Source organism: Leiobunum rupestre, chromosome 2 (assembly GCF_980474605.1).
Source record: "Leiobunum rupestre chromosome 2, qqLeiRupe1.1.hap1, whole genome shotgun sequence".
Taxonomy (NCBI): Eukaryota; Metazoa; Arthropoda; class Arachnida; order Opiliones; family Sclerosomatidae; genus Leiobunum; species Leiobunum rupestre.
In genome coordinates, this window is record NC_143385.1 from 59,294,552 (window position 1) to 59,310,062 (window position 15,511).

The window sequence follows — 15,511 nt, forward strand, 5'->3', positions numbered from 1 at the left end:
GTATTTTACAAGAATGAAAATGCTCAGTGTTACTTTGGTAGAAAGATATTTAGGTAGTATATCAAGACCACGAACCTATTTGGTTATCGGTTTCTATGTAGGTTTATAATAGTACTGTAGTATGTATATTCACACATAATCCTTGGCTGTTTTGTTTATGCACTTAATCTGTAGCTATAACTAGCAATAAAAAGAGGAAACCAACTTGATAAAAAAAAACAGGTTTTCTTTAAAAATATCTTAAAAATGCGCTGACAGATTTAATACTTAAAAAGAGTTTTAAAAGATTGTTTATAAATTGAATAAGATTATTTTGTACGGGTAGCTTGTCCTGACTGTGCCCTCTAAAATCGATCTGCAATTTCTTACTAGCAATTGTATACACCACTATGAGTGCCCGCAGAGGGTTGAGCAAACGGGGCAAATGCCCCCTTCCGTTTTCATGAGCTATTAATACCCTAATAAAGGTATACAGATTGTTCCCCTAGGCTATGTGTGAAGATTTTATTTTCAAAAAGAACTGCCTGTAAGCGCTCATATTCACTGATAAAGTCTTCACAAAAGCCACGGACTGACTACTATCGGAAGAAGCAAGTACGAAATTCACTCCACCGATACCTGCAAAACACTTAATATATACTTTCGAAAAACGGCCGTAGATGGAGCCACGATAAAAAGTGACGTAGGATAACGTGCATAATTTAATTTACGCATTTCCTTTAGGTGTGGGTGACGACTCTCTTCCTCTTAGGACTGATTGTTATTTTGAACTATTATTTCATTAGGACGAGAAGGCGTCACACCTTGTGGAACTCACTTTTGACAGTTTGGGAAGGTTAGTAGTATTTGTCATAAAAATATTTAAACACTTCACATCCAACTTATGTTTTTGAAGCTTGTTTAAAAGTTATAAATCACTTAATCGTTTTTATTTTATTTTATTTCAATAATTGAAGTCGTTCACAAAATGGGCATGTCGTAGAGTACTAAGGTTTTAATTGCGTAAACATCCAATAGAAAAAGACTTTATTTTGGAGGTTTCATTTCAACTAACAATTTTTACATATTTTTCATATTTCAAAACTATTTTCTTTCGTATCCCGAAACCCTTCATCAGACACTTCACGCATCTAGTCTTACAATGCTATTATCCGATGATTCTTCATTTTAGATAGTTGGAAAATTCAATTTCCAAAAACCAAATGTGGCATCAATTATTAACAATTTTTTCCCAAATCATCTTGATGTACAAGATTATTTTAACGTTTATAAAATTATGTTTTAAAACCATGAAGTATCAGTAGTGTTATTTTAATTTTATTATAGAAGATTATTAGCCTACCTTGAAAATAAAGTAGCGAACAATTTTCATAAAATGTCCTTGGTCGATAACAAATGCCTTTGGTTCCAGCATGATGGTGCAACAGCACACCAACATCGTGATGTCGTGCATTATCTAACCACCGAATTCGCTCAACAAAGAAAAATTTTCCTTTCGAAAAGTGTAGCAAAGGTGAATAACGAGCCTGAAAGACTTGCGCTAGAGAATTATTAAAGCTTGCCATCGTGCAACACCAGAAATCACAAAGAGGTCATTTCGTTATACTTTTTATCTGAAGGAGGAATTATCAAACCATATATGTTTTAACAAAATTTCAATAAAATTTTTGAACTGTTAAAATTCATACAAAAATGTGATGCATCCTGAAACGTAGGACCATACAACTTTATGTTACATTGAAACATTATTTCTACCATCTACCGTTGGATAACCAAAATTCTTAAATTTCGTAATTCTACGTTAATTATATTTTGGAAAAAATTACCTGGTTGAACACTTTCATACTTATTTAAAACCGGACACCACCTTTCCACTGTTGTAAATACTCAGATCGAGAGTAGCTCAGCGATTTAGAGTTTCTAAATCCGAACAACCAAGATGTATTATTCTTTGCTTTCCGTGCGTATTCTCATTTTTTAAATATATTTCATTTAAGACCATTTGACTTTACGCCGGGAACTGTTTTACAGATACATTTTTGAACAATTTCACTTTTTCTACTAAAATAGTAGAAAATAAGAAGTAAAAGATTTAAATGAGAATACTAAGAATTAAGTCTTAGTAGCAAAAACATTTATTGGATTTCAGAAATTTCAATAATTCCAGTCGTTTTCAATTAATTAAAGAAATCATTTTATTTCTATGCCTATCTTCTTAACGTCCGTTTAGCTGTTACTTGTCACTAGACTGTTCATACCATTAGATTTTTGTGTTTTCAATGATTATAATTTTTTTTTTCTATTTTCCTTTAAAGGATACAAGAGCTTTAACCTGAACTGGGCTTCTACAACTTTGTTGTTTTTCTGGTCGCTGAGTTATTTTTTTTTACTCGAAACTTACAAGGCCAGATTGTCTTCAAATTTCGTTTCCAGCGAGAGTTGCAACGTCAACACGATCAGAGATCTTACTTTCAGAAAGTACGGTCCAGTGTGTACAAGAAACAATGACTGGAATAAACGCGTTAAGCGAGTATGAAGTATCTTATACTCATAAGAATATAATCCTTTTTTATGTCTGTGTGGGAAATATTTTAGTGAGAACATTTTAACTAGGACGTCATTATAGTAACTACTTCTGTCGTCATTTAAAGTTAGACGTTACAAACCTATTTGTTGAAGGGAATTCGAATAGTTGATTTGACTGATGTGACTAGTTTACTTGCTATAGTTTGAAACAAGAAAAATAAGGTTTGACCGTATACTACAGTAATTCTAAGACCATCAAATAGTAGTGCAATCCATGCTAACTAGCTCGTTGTCCCTTTGAAAAAAATAATCACCTTAGGGTCATCTTAAAAAATTCTAGGACGTGTGTGAGCTTTGAAGACTAGATCTTAGAGCTCATTTTTGGTTAGTAGAATGTAAATTAAAACTAACAAATTTCATAGAAACTTGCATTGAATACTGATTTGAAGCTTAAGTGGGAACGTCGCTTGAGTAAACTAACCTTAAAAAGTTTTATGACTAATTTTAACCGGAGATTTAACAGTCGTGATAGCTTAAGTATATATTAAAAAGTTGTTTCATTCCAGATTATACCCTCCGAGTACACTTCTAATATTGAAAGAAAACTAGCAAATCATACACTGAACGTCGAAACATTAATCAAATATGACAACGCAGTGTTTATTTCAACAATAACTCACTTGAACTACATGTGTGATCACAGTATTAAAAAGAAGAAAATAAAATATATCAATTTGCATTTGTCCCAAAATGCTATTTTCGGAATATATCACGCCTACGTTGCATCAAAACAGGCCCACGGGTACGAAGATGCTCTTGAATTGATGAATCAGAAGTTGGTTGTCATTATTGTAGATAGTTAAAGCTTGTTATGTATTAGTGTTGTTAATTTTCCGGAAAAATAAAATGCGGAAAATTTTCCAGAAAAGTTTCCGGAAAATTTTCCGCAAATCGGAAAAATAAAAATTTGAAACATAAATTACCTTTTAAGGGTTTTTAATGTTTTTAACTTTTTATCGATATAAAATATCTAATATCAGTAAACATACTACAAAACATTAATAGCGTTACATTGTTAATCAGTTTAAACTACTCTAGAGGTTTAGTTTTACTTTCAGATTCGAAAAAATGAGGCGAAAATACCGATTTTTTTCAATTTGCAAACAATATATTAGACTAATCATGGAATGAAAACTTTTTTAATTTTTTGCGGAAAAATACGGAAAATTTTCCGACTTACAACACTATAATGTATATCATTGGTACCTTTAAAATTAAATACATCAGTGTTCCCTTGAATCTAAAATAAATCATTTGACCGTGCCAATAATGTTCGCATTCAAAACTAAATACATGACCAAATATGTTTAACAGCCATTGCGAATGACACAACACGATGATGATATCTAAATGAAGGAAGAGCTTATTTCTAAATTTCATAAAATGTTCCGCATAAAGCCAAATATTTGGTTATCAATATTTATTTAAATTTTCAAATTGATTATGAAAGGATTAAGAACACTAAAAAGTAAAAATTATAGAGCAAAAAAGGTTCAATTTGAAATGTTAAAATCAGAGTCCTCGCGAAGTCTCTCTTAACCGCCAAAGGGTATGCTGCCAACGCTTCCTGGGTTCTAATCGCAGGGTAGTGGTGTAAGTTTAGAGGATCAAAAAAAATGTCATTTAATTTTGAATTTCGCCTACTTTACTAAAATTTGTCAACCCTAAAAAAATTAAGGGAGGGATGTACATTTTTATGGAAAAATATATCGTTAGTTATCGCTTAAATAAAAAACACAAAAACAAAACGATTTCCAGTCTGCTTGCAGTACTTGTAAGTTCTCCTCGCTTGTCAATAATCAGATATTTTTTTATTTGGCAGGATCATAGAATTTTTCCAAACTGGACATTATCAAGTATTTTCTAGACTGATGTTCGGGAAAGGATGTTCCGACTACTTGGAAAAGAGGAAAAGAGATAAATGCAGTGAGCTTAAAAGCGTCAGTTACAAGAATTTTCTCCCGCTTCTTAAGGCAGTTTTCTTTGCAAAAGGAATTTCAACTGCTATTATAATACTCGAATTTTTCCAATGGCCTAGATACCCACGTGGTACAATGCACTCCTCAAATTCATTAACAAAGAAGGCGTAATCCTTGGCGAAAGTTCACTGAAATTATATGTAAGAAAACTGCAAAACGATGATTGAATATTATATTTATACAAATAAATTATCATGGAATGTTTTTATTTATTTAATTTAAAATAAATGCTTATGTAAGCTACACAGCCTTATAGCCCTTTCCTTTGTTACTTAACACAAACTGCGTAACACTTTCAGTGGTTAATTAATAGTCCACTAACACCTTGTAAGTAAAATAAATAAGGCACCACGTTAGGCCTGAGCCATCAAGCGACTTTTTAAGCCATTTTTTCAGGTGGACGGGTTACAATGCGTAGGAGGGTGGTGGCAAGCCCTTCATTCCACGAGTGCTAAGAGCTCCCTACACTAACTGTAACCGTTAACCGCCAAACTCTTTGAATACCCCATTAAGATACGCAATTAACATGTTTATGTTATCATTCAATATTTTGAAAACTGTCCGTTGGAAGAGCGTTGGAGTTTCAGAAAATATGGCGGATCTTTCAAATTATTTCACACTTCTTACCAAACTATCAAAGTTATTTTTCTTTATTTACGGAAATCAACAAAATATATCCACTTTTAACAATATATTAAAATCCATCACTCTCTTACGCAATTGTAACACGGCCACCAGTTTAAAAGGCAGTATACACTCTTAAAAACTTTGGATTAAATGATTTTGGTTATTTCATTTTAAACTACTTTTTGAGTCGAAAATAACCCAAATGTGGTTGAAAATCCTTAAACGCAAAATTTGGGTTAAACAAAATTAGGTTGTTTTTAAGATAATATAATAGCAACCCAAAAGTGGGTCATACCACCTCTCTGGTCATACTATCAAATTTCAAATTCCCACGCGCCAAAGACGATATGAGCATCGAAAAAATGTGTCCATCGAACTTGTAGTCTTTGGAAGACTGGAAATTAAAAATTTTGCGCCATTCTTGCATCGTTTCCATGAGTGCTTGAAAGGATTCTAAATTTTTTATTCTAAAGGTATAGAATATTATTAATTTAATTTACTATTTATAATTTAAATTATTCTAATATTTTAAATTTATTTTTGTATGTCGTGTTGATATTTCAGCGGAAGAACGTAATGTTTAAATTTATTGCAAATTGCCAAGGCCCTACGTTATTCTTTCCAGTGTGTTCAAATTTATAAACCAAATTAATTTCTAATTTATAACCCAAAATTGAGTCACATATTAACCATATTTTGGGTAACTTATAAATTTAACCCAAAATATCGTTATTAAAAAAACCCATTTTGGATGAAAACGAAAACCACCCAATATTTTTTTGGTTAAATACTGACCCAACAATGTGTAAAAAACAACCCAATTAATTGTTAAATTATAACCCAAAATTTAGTCATATATTAACCATATTTTGGGCTAATGTTCAACCCATATTTGGGTAACTTATAAATTTAACCCAAAATAGCGTAATGAAAATAACCCGTTTTGGGTGAAAACTAAAACAACCAAATATTTTGTTTGGTTAAATACTGACCCAACAATGGGTAAAAAAACCACCCAATTTGGATCAAAAACAACCCAATATTTTTAAGAGTGTAAGTCGCTAGATGCCTTTGGCCTAAGGTAGTGCCTTGGATATTAGCCTATCTGATTATTAATAGTATTATTATTATTACATTTTTCAAAATACCTAAAACATAGCCGCTTGGGACGATGGAGTAGCCATCCGGTAACGTGGTCGTTTTTATGAACGGAATATATCCTCAGATTTCGCGTGTAGTAGGACTTCAATTCTGAGCTACAGGTGTCGCTGAAGTCAACACTTTTGAAAGCGAAGCAGCGAAACGTTTTTCAGATTCAGTTGTTGCGGAAAACGCCATCTTGTTTTCCCCGTTTTATCTCTGGCATTAATTATGGCTAAGCGAGAAGAACGTAGTCCAGTGAAAGCGGAGAACCGTTTCATAACACGATTAGAAGAAAGAAAACAACTTATTTTCTAGAAATTGGGAAAAACGAGTTTTGGGGTAATGTAAATAACGTGAGTTGAACAAACGAAGTTTTATTTTATTATTATTTTCTTTTGGTATCATGGCTAAATTTAGAATGTTAAACATGATTTATTAAAGATGAAATAGCAGATATTTTATTAATAATTTTTAACAAGCCTGTTTTATATTTGAGTATCGTTTGTAAACTAGTTTTAGAACATTATTGGTTAAATTGATCACAACCTGACAAAGTGTAATTTTCTTATTGAAATCTTTAAGCGATATAGAGGTAGTTTTAAGATTTACAAAATAAATATATTATTTTACTCCTTTATTTTATCCAAATTTCAACGTTTTTCAATTATTTTCAAATCGTTATTTAATGAGTTTTGATCACGATTTCATGATTTTAAAAATTTCAATAACATCAAGCCATTAGCCCTAATTTCAATCACTATTTACTTATAATTAAATATCATTTTTGGATTCTTTACAGGGTCTTCCTATACTGATGATCTTCGTGTTCTACCCTTCGGGGGAAAAAAACATTTTTGTGGAATATTTATCATTATGTTAAGCAACTGCAACAATTTTCGTTTTTTTTTTCTTATTTCTGCGGTACTGTAAAAAAATAGAACCAAGAAAGGAAGTGGCTTCACTGAGCACCAAGATTAAAGATAATATAGCAGGACGTGACAGACTAGAAATCACTAGAAATTCCTGTATTGAGCGTACATGTATATCAACGATAGCTCCATTCACTTTGCTGGTGGATGGGAATCTACTTACATCTATAATTGTACGGTTTCTATTGTCGACACTTGTTAAGGCATTTTTCCAGATCTTTTCTTAAGGATAGTCGCTGCTTCATAATAATTCACGACAACTTTTTCTAAATAGTCGTTTGTTTCCTGTTCTTTTCAAAAAATAAAATTTATTTAGGTTATGCAAAGTAATGCTTGATTATATTTTGAGTAGGGTTCGGCAAACCGTTAAAACATTAAAATAAACGGTGAACTACATGATTAACCGCTAAAAAGTTAAGTTTCGGGGCAAAGTGCAATCACCCCGTTCGCAGTTTTCAGGATTTAAAAACGTTTTCTAAAACGGCTTTATTTCCAAAAGCACGGACTTCTTTTTTTGCGGTTTGTGTTACGTGGTTTTGGAAATATAAAGGCCCTTTTTTTCATTGCTCACTTTACCCATTCGTGTGTATTTTGTCGTGTGTGCTTGTGTAACGTGTCGTTGTGCCGTGTGTTTCTTCGAATCGTGTGGTTCAATGATATCTGTGTTTCTGTTTTGTATGTACCGGGTAACTACTCTCCAACTTTTATTGGTTATTGACTTTTGGGGCAGACTGATTGCTGAAGGTTATGGTAAATGTCTCAACGTCCAAAAAGCAGGGTTTCCACCAAATATTTACGGTATACGTTTAATTTTATTTTGCCGGTAGTAATCAGCTAGGCTAATACCCAAAGCACCACCTTAGGCCCAAGTCATCTTACTTATTATGCCTTTAAACAGGTGGCCGTGTTACAACGCGTAGGAGGGTGGTAGCAGGCCCTACATGCCACGCGAGCCAACAGCTCCCTACACTAACTATTAACGTTAACCTCTAAAAGTTTTTATGGAAGGGGAAACCGAAGAACTCGGGGGAAAACCCTTTTCACCAGTGGGGAGCGAATTTGCAAACTCAACGCGGAAGGAGTAGTTCCGAGTTTTCACCCAGTACCACAAGTTGGGTTCGAACCCGGTTCCTCTTGCTGCGAGGCGAAAGCGCTAACCACTCCGCCACTATTATTACATTACTATTTTGGGTATATTCTAAGCCTGGTTTTTTAAAGATATATTTGCTGTTGCATACAGTTGTATACTAATAACATGGTGAATTGGTTCAGTGTATCAGAGATCGTCAGCTCACCCGAACGATATTTTTTTAATTCGCTGAAAACCATTTAAAACTGCGATTTTTAAATATAAGTTTTCAATCGGTTGAACTTTAAGTGTTATTATTTTTTTGATTTCACAAGTTAAACGTAGCTATTTGACACACAATTTTCATCTACCGCTAGTTTTCGGGCATACGATAAATTTTTCTGAGAATGATATTTTTTGGTTGTGGTAAGATAATTTGAGTTTCAGGAACTGGCAACGCTCGCTAAAAAATCTTTGCGCCGCGATTGCGTTTATTAGATCTCAAAATAAATAGCTTGCTAAATCTGAATCACTAAAATGTGATCCTGTTCAAATGAACAGGAATCGACCAATGTCTCTGCTCCGGGGCCTAAGTCAATGACGGCGCCACGAGTGGATGGTGCTCCATCTATTTAATGTTGGACCCCTTTAGAATGTTATAAGAGCCTTCATTTTATTTAACCACTCTTATTAAATATGGTGAATTATCATTAAAATGCGATACTCCTTCTAATTGTATTATCCAAGAAACAATAAATTTCATTCTAGGACTTTGGGTTTGATCTACCTTGGCGTCTACTAGTGCTAACCAATCTGGGGTCGGATGTGCGGCGGGGTTTGAAATATTTTCCACGTAATTACTACAAATTTTGTAATTTTTTTCGGGAAGGAAATAAATTTTTTTAAGGTATTTAAAATCTGCTTAACTTCGCAAATGTAGGCTTTGTCCCTAACAGCCTTTCCCTTTAGTCCAAGAGCCCATGACAAAATACGCATGTGATAAGGTACACGGTGGGTCAATATAATTTTAAATTAGGTTAGTGATTTGTAACAAAGAACTGTTTGTCTTACGGGTCAAAGTGGGGGCTTTCCGGAAATACGAACCACGTGACGTCACTTCCGGTGACCTTGAAAATTGATATGACCTGATATTGGTATCATTCGATTGGTCTCAACGTGCTCTTACCAAATATCGCAAATTTAACGATCAAATAAGAACCAAGGGGCGTATAAGATTAAAAAACTAATTTGGAGCCCCTCCCAAATTTACATGTATAAGACAAAATTACTTTTTTTGTTTTATACGCCGCGCCGTTTGGTTCAGATTTGAAGGTTAATTTAGAGATATTTGGTAAGAGCACGCTTATTTTGTCATGGTCTCTTGGACTACTTGACTTCAGAGAGTTATCTCGTGGATTTGGGACATCACTGCTGGGAAAGGTCAAGATGATTCCTCCTCGCTCGCGTTTTCCACCATCGGAGTAAAGTTACCGGTGACGCTAACTATTGCACCACAGTGAGTTCGATAAGATTTCTTGGCGGGCTTTCTTCTCCAGACAAATAGGTTGAGCACCATGATATCATTTATTTGATTAATTTTTTTGTTTAGTCTTTTTTCAAATTACATTTTAAAGGACTAATATTTCTTTGATTTGATTTTTTTTTTACAATATTCGCGTTATATATTTTGTAAGAGAAACTTTTTGGGTTATAACGGAGTTCTAATAATGGGAGTTATTTTCTCTCCCACCTCGAAGTAGGAGAAGCCGGGTTCAATCTGCGCTTTGTCCACTTGGTGAAAAATAGCTTGATACTCTTTAGACGTTCTTACGGCTTCTGTACGAGATTTACAATAGTTGGTTTGTGATTCCGTGGTGCCCTATGCCAGGTTATTATGAGGTATGGAGGCTCTACCTGTCATAGTGATTGCCCACGCACAAAATCAACAACTGTCGCTTTAATCATGCCGGATTTTGCCCATGGCCCAGAAACCCGCGTGTCACATCGCATTCTTGTGGAACAACCTTCGGCACTTCACGCTTTTTTTACATGCAGCTGCATGGCGCCGGTTTGTTTATTATCGTTTTTGTAAGGTCTTATGACTGTGCCAAGTATTATTATTCGCTTTCGTGACTAGGAAATCAAAAGCAAGTCGGTTAAGCCATAACTCTATTAGTCGCACAGCGGAAAACAAAACGTGGGGTTGCTGACCTCATGCAAAACTATGTATTGTAGAAAACAGCATTAGCTGAAGACGAGAAATTGAATTCGAGGTTGAAACCGAGCAAGAATTCCGTTTATGGAAAATGGACCTTAAGGCCTTGCGCTCCTTCGTTTTAATTCCGGTACTCGCTTTATTTACACTACGAAAATTAATGTTAAATTAAAGATTGCAGCCCCCTCTAGTGCGTGGTTTAAACAGTTTAGATCATTCATTTAAAACCCCTATCTGGGTAGCCCGGCCATTACGAGCAGATTGTACCCCTTTGATTTCCCACGGGAGTAGCTTATTTTTATCACAGGGATTCAAAAAGCTCGATTTAACAGAAAATTATAATTAAATGATTTAAAATTAAATTAAACTAGCTTACTTAAATCACAAATTATTTAAAAACCTGTAGAGGTTAACGGTAATGGTTAGTGTAGGGAGCTGTTGGCTCGCGTGGCATGTAGGGCTTGCTAACATCCTCCTACGCATTGTAACCTGGCCACCTGTTTAAAGGCATAATATGTCGCTAGATGACTTGGGCCTAAGGTGGTGCCTTGGGTATTAGCCTAGCTGATTACATCTCAAGTAATAACAGTTTGGTCTACGTAACAAATTGCTTATAAAACGCGAGTCATTTCATAATGTCTATCAGACAAAATTAAAGTTGATGGATTTAATCCAATATTTTAACATGTACATTGTGATATCCATTTCGTTTTCTTTCTAGACATCAGTTCTGGCACGTCTTAAAAAAATAAGCTGATACAGGTGAAATTTTGGTTCCTGTATGCTGGCGTTGCTTTTCCAAATACAGAAACTTTTCATCAAGGCTTTCATTTCATTGAGCTTCGCGGCGGATAATGAAATCGAAACATGAACATTTCTTTGGTCAGTTACGTTTCTAGTCGCTCTATAGAAAGTGCTCTGTTCACGTTTCTTGAACTTTTCAATACCTTTCTTTCAAATTTAGAATCCCTCATAATCCAAGGCACTTAAAGTCACTTTTTAAGTCGCTTGATCACTTAGGTCTAAGGTGGTGCCTAATTGATTAATATTTTATTTATTTATTTTATTTTTATCTTGATGAAATCCCAAGAAATCTTCCTATAACTTTTTTTTGTGACAAAAGATTGACAAGTTTTACAAAAGACTTTATAAACGTCTTTTTGGTAACTGATCCACCGAAAAACATATATCCTTTGAGATTCCCATTTTTAAGTAATGGATTCATTTTTATTAATGTCTGGTCGGTGGATTTGGTGGCTTTACTTTTTATTAGAGCCGCTACTCAGCTCCATAAGTACACTCATTATATCTTGTTTATACTTCACTCAAGTTTAGATAATAACGTTAAAATATCACACGACTGCCCACATCAGCATCGGCCTTCGGTAATTGCACCAAAGGTCTTATATGACCAGTTCAAATATCGCTTCCATTTTCAAAAACCGTAATTTCTACAATTCGATAACTGTAAAATATGTAAAGGATTATACAATTAGCTAATAAGTAGATAAGTCCATTATGAAAAGGGATAATAAAGCTAAACCCTCTACAAATTTGAAGAAATTTAAAAACTTACTAAAAGCTCGTAGCGATAGGTCTTCGAGCGAAAAAAAAAGACGTGAAACTCGGACCAAATAGATCTTCGAGTGAAAAATTAAATTAAAGAGCCAGAAATTCCAACGGTAGACCGTTTTCGTCCTATTTGGGACTCGTCAGTACCGTGCGGGAAATCTGGCTTGCGACTATATTCATTCTCCCTGAGTATAAATAAATACATTCTAGGAGAAACTAAGCCTAAATATTAAAAATTTCAAAACGAGTTGCATAGCAACGGAAAGCCGAATAGGGGGAGAGTGGTGGAGATTATAATATACGCAATGTTAAGTTCTGGCTATTTAATTTAATTTAATTTAATTTTTCACTCGAAGATCTATTTGGTCCGAGTTTCGCGTCTTTTTGTTCGCTCGAAGACCTATCGGTACGAGCTAATTAGTAAGTTTTTAAATTTCTTCAAATTTGTTTAGGGTTTAGCTTTATTATCCCTTTTCATAATGGACTTATCTACTTATTCGCTAATTATATAATCCTTTACAATGCAGTCCATAGGTGGTTCCTTTTAACTTAACATTGCGTAAAATATGTAGAGCTAAGTTGTTAAAAATAGGACATTTGCTGTTATTTTTACAAATAAAAAACTGTAAAAAACACAGAAAAGGGTCAGTAGTTTCCACAACATTGTGTTTAGGTTACAACTAAAAAATTATTGAAATTACAGTAAACTATTTGTAATTTCAACAACTATATCTTAATAAATTGTCAAAAATACAGAAAAATTAGACATTTTTCTCGGTGTACAAATTGGCAAATATTTTATTTCTATGGATTCCAAATACCGCGTCAATCTTCCTGAAATAGGAAATACAAATGGTAATTTATTCTTATCATGGTGATTGCGTCTTTGTGGCGAATACGCAGGGTTTGTTATAGGCAGGAAAATGCCTAAAAAATTCCTTATAATTTTCCATATTCGATTTATATCTTGAATGTGAAACACAATGTTTAATAGCGATGCAACTCCGTCAGTATCTCACTATTCTGATAATTATCGATACATAAAAATTGTATCCGACTGTGATATTAATCCATTATATAGTCTTTGGTTATATTACTCATTGTTGTTGTATAATTAGCTTATGGATAAAGGTGATACTCTTTGACTTTTGGAATCTCACTGGAAAAACTCTGTTCAGCGGCTAATAAAGTGAATTAGTTATAATGATTAAAACAGTTTCTATATTGCATTAGTTAACATAAGAATAAAACACTGACGACTGTGTTGTTGATATTTAAAAAAACTTGCAAGCTTTGAAAATGTCGTACTGAAACTAATCTTATCTTCCCGCAAAGTAAAGTACGCTGGAGGAGGATTCGACAAATCCTAGACAAACATACTTTTGCAACCGGCTCTTAGTTGACTAAAATAATGCGCATAAACAATTAATTTAACAATGAAAAGAGCTCTTTACATGCGCAATAAAATAATTTAAAAAAAAAACAAGTTTTTCGCCCTCTTTGCTTATAAAAAGGATGTCACACATAAAGATGAGTTTAACTAAAAATTTTAGGTCTTCTGCCACTTAAACTTCAAAATTTAGATCCGTGTAAAATTTTCATTCATTCAATTATCTCTCTGAAAATATGCTTCCAGATTAAGTTTAATTTTCTGTTAAAATTTGTCCAATTATAGCCTAAATAATTTTAGACGAACAATACATTAATGAATAGCATTTCAAATCTGTTATGGCTTCCGCAAATGTGGTAAATTTAAATATAATTGAATTAGTTTAAAATTAAGGATGGAAAAAGATAATATTAGGAAAACAGTCACCAAACCGTAAAAGTCATTTATTAGCTTCAATGTAAAAACCCTCAAGATACAGAAGCGTAGTAAATTCATTTTTGCGTTGTTATTTTTTGTGTTATATTTATAACTCAAAAATATTCAATTTTGAACTATATTTAATAGTAAATAAATAAAAATATTAAGTTAACCGGAAGGAAATCAAAACTAATCGAAATGCGGTTTGAAGCAATTTCCAGCCCCAACTTAAAGCTTAATATTATCAGATGATAAGGTGACTTCGAATGAAAACACCGGCACGAAAACATTCAATAGGTAATTATAATTTTAGAAAACTGAATTAATAATAATTATAAAATATATTTCATACACGGACCACTAAAAAATAAGACGTTTCACTTACCCTTTGTGATGCGTAAGATTAAGCATTGGGAAGCAAAGCTACAATTATTTCTACCGCTGACATCAAAGGAAAACCCATTAGAATTATATTACTTGACGAGGGTTAGTTGATAGTAGATAAAACAATAATATCAGAATTAAATTAGGAGAAGTTACTACAGAGCCTGAATATCCATAATAGAACGCAAAGACGTTTCAGCGGTTACATCGGCAGCCATTTTCCCGTGTTTCTATAGATTTCCACCAGGTACCGATCTCGGTCTTACTACCGTGATAGGGGGGCCAAAATTGTCATCCCGCCTAGTCTTCCCTTCTCTTTCTGGTAAGTCAACTGCACCCACAGTGGGCTCTACGGCAACTACCTCTAATCTATCCGAGGGGACATAGTCCCCTAGGAGGGGTTTTACAATTACCGTGTCTGTCGGTGGGTGGGTGTGTGTGTCTGTCTGGGCTGCGAACGCGTTCGCATTTTCGGAGCAAAGTGTAATCATTGCGTACGCATTATCTCGAAATCCGCGTTCGCAATTGCTTGGAATTAGTTTCTTAGAATTAGGGAAAAGGTTTTTCCATAACCGCCCTGTTTTTTTCATTGGGTGTATTACAATATTCTTTGGGGAATTATGATTTTACGTGAAGAATCATCGACGTTTGGGACGGACCGAGTGCTTACGGTAAACGTTTCAACGTCCAAATGTCTGCGTTTCCACCAAATGTTCACAGTTTACGTCATAGTATCATTTTCCGATCGCATCGGGTGTGTTTCGAACCCGAGCCCTCCTGCATGAGAGGCGAGCGTTCTACCACAGAACCACCGATAAGTGTTACGCTCCATTGAAAATTATAAGCTCAGCTAAAGCGGAAGAGTATATTAATAGTTTTTAAATGAAATTTTAAAGGTCAAATCTTGTTTTAGCGCAGTCAGCAGAAGTAAGAGGTTTAAAGGGTAGAACCATGGACTAATTAACACTGGGACACCCCGTTCCCGAATATTTGCTTCGAGCGATTGTTAAATGTGCGCTCTGGCGGTATAGTTAAGAACTAACGGAAAACTAGGGTCAAACGGGATGAGATCCGAGAAAAGGGGGTAATGAACATAAAGCTATTCCATGTGGCTACCATGTTGTGGCGCGTAAAGTTTTGTTTTTCGGATTTAAATTAGCAAGAATTGTCCTTCTTAATTTGAAGTAAATAGAAAATGAA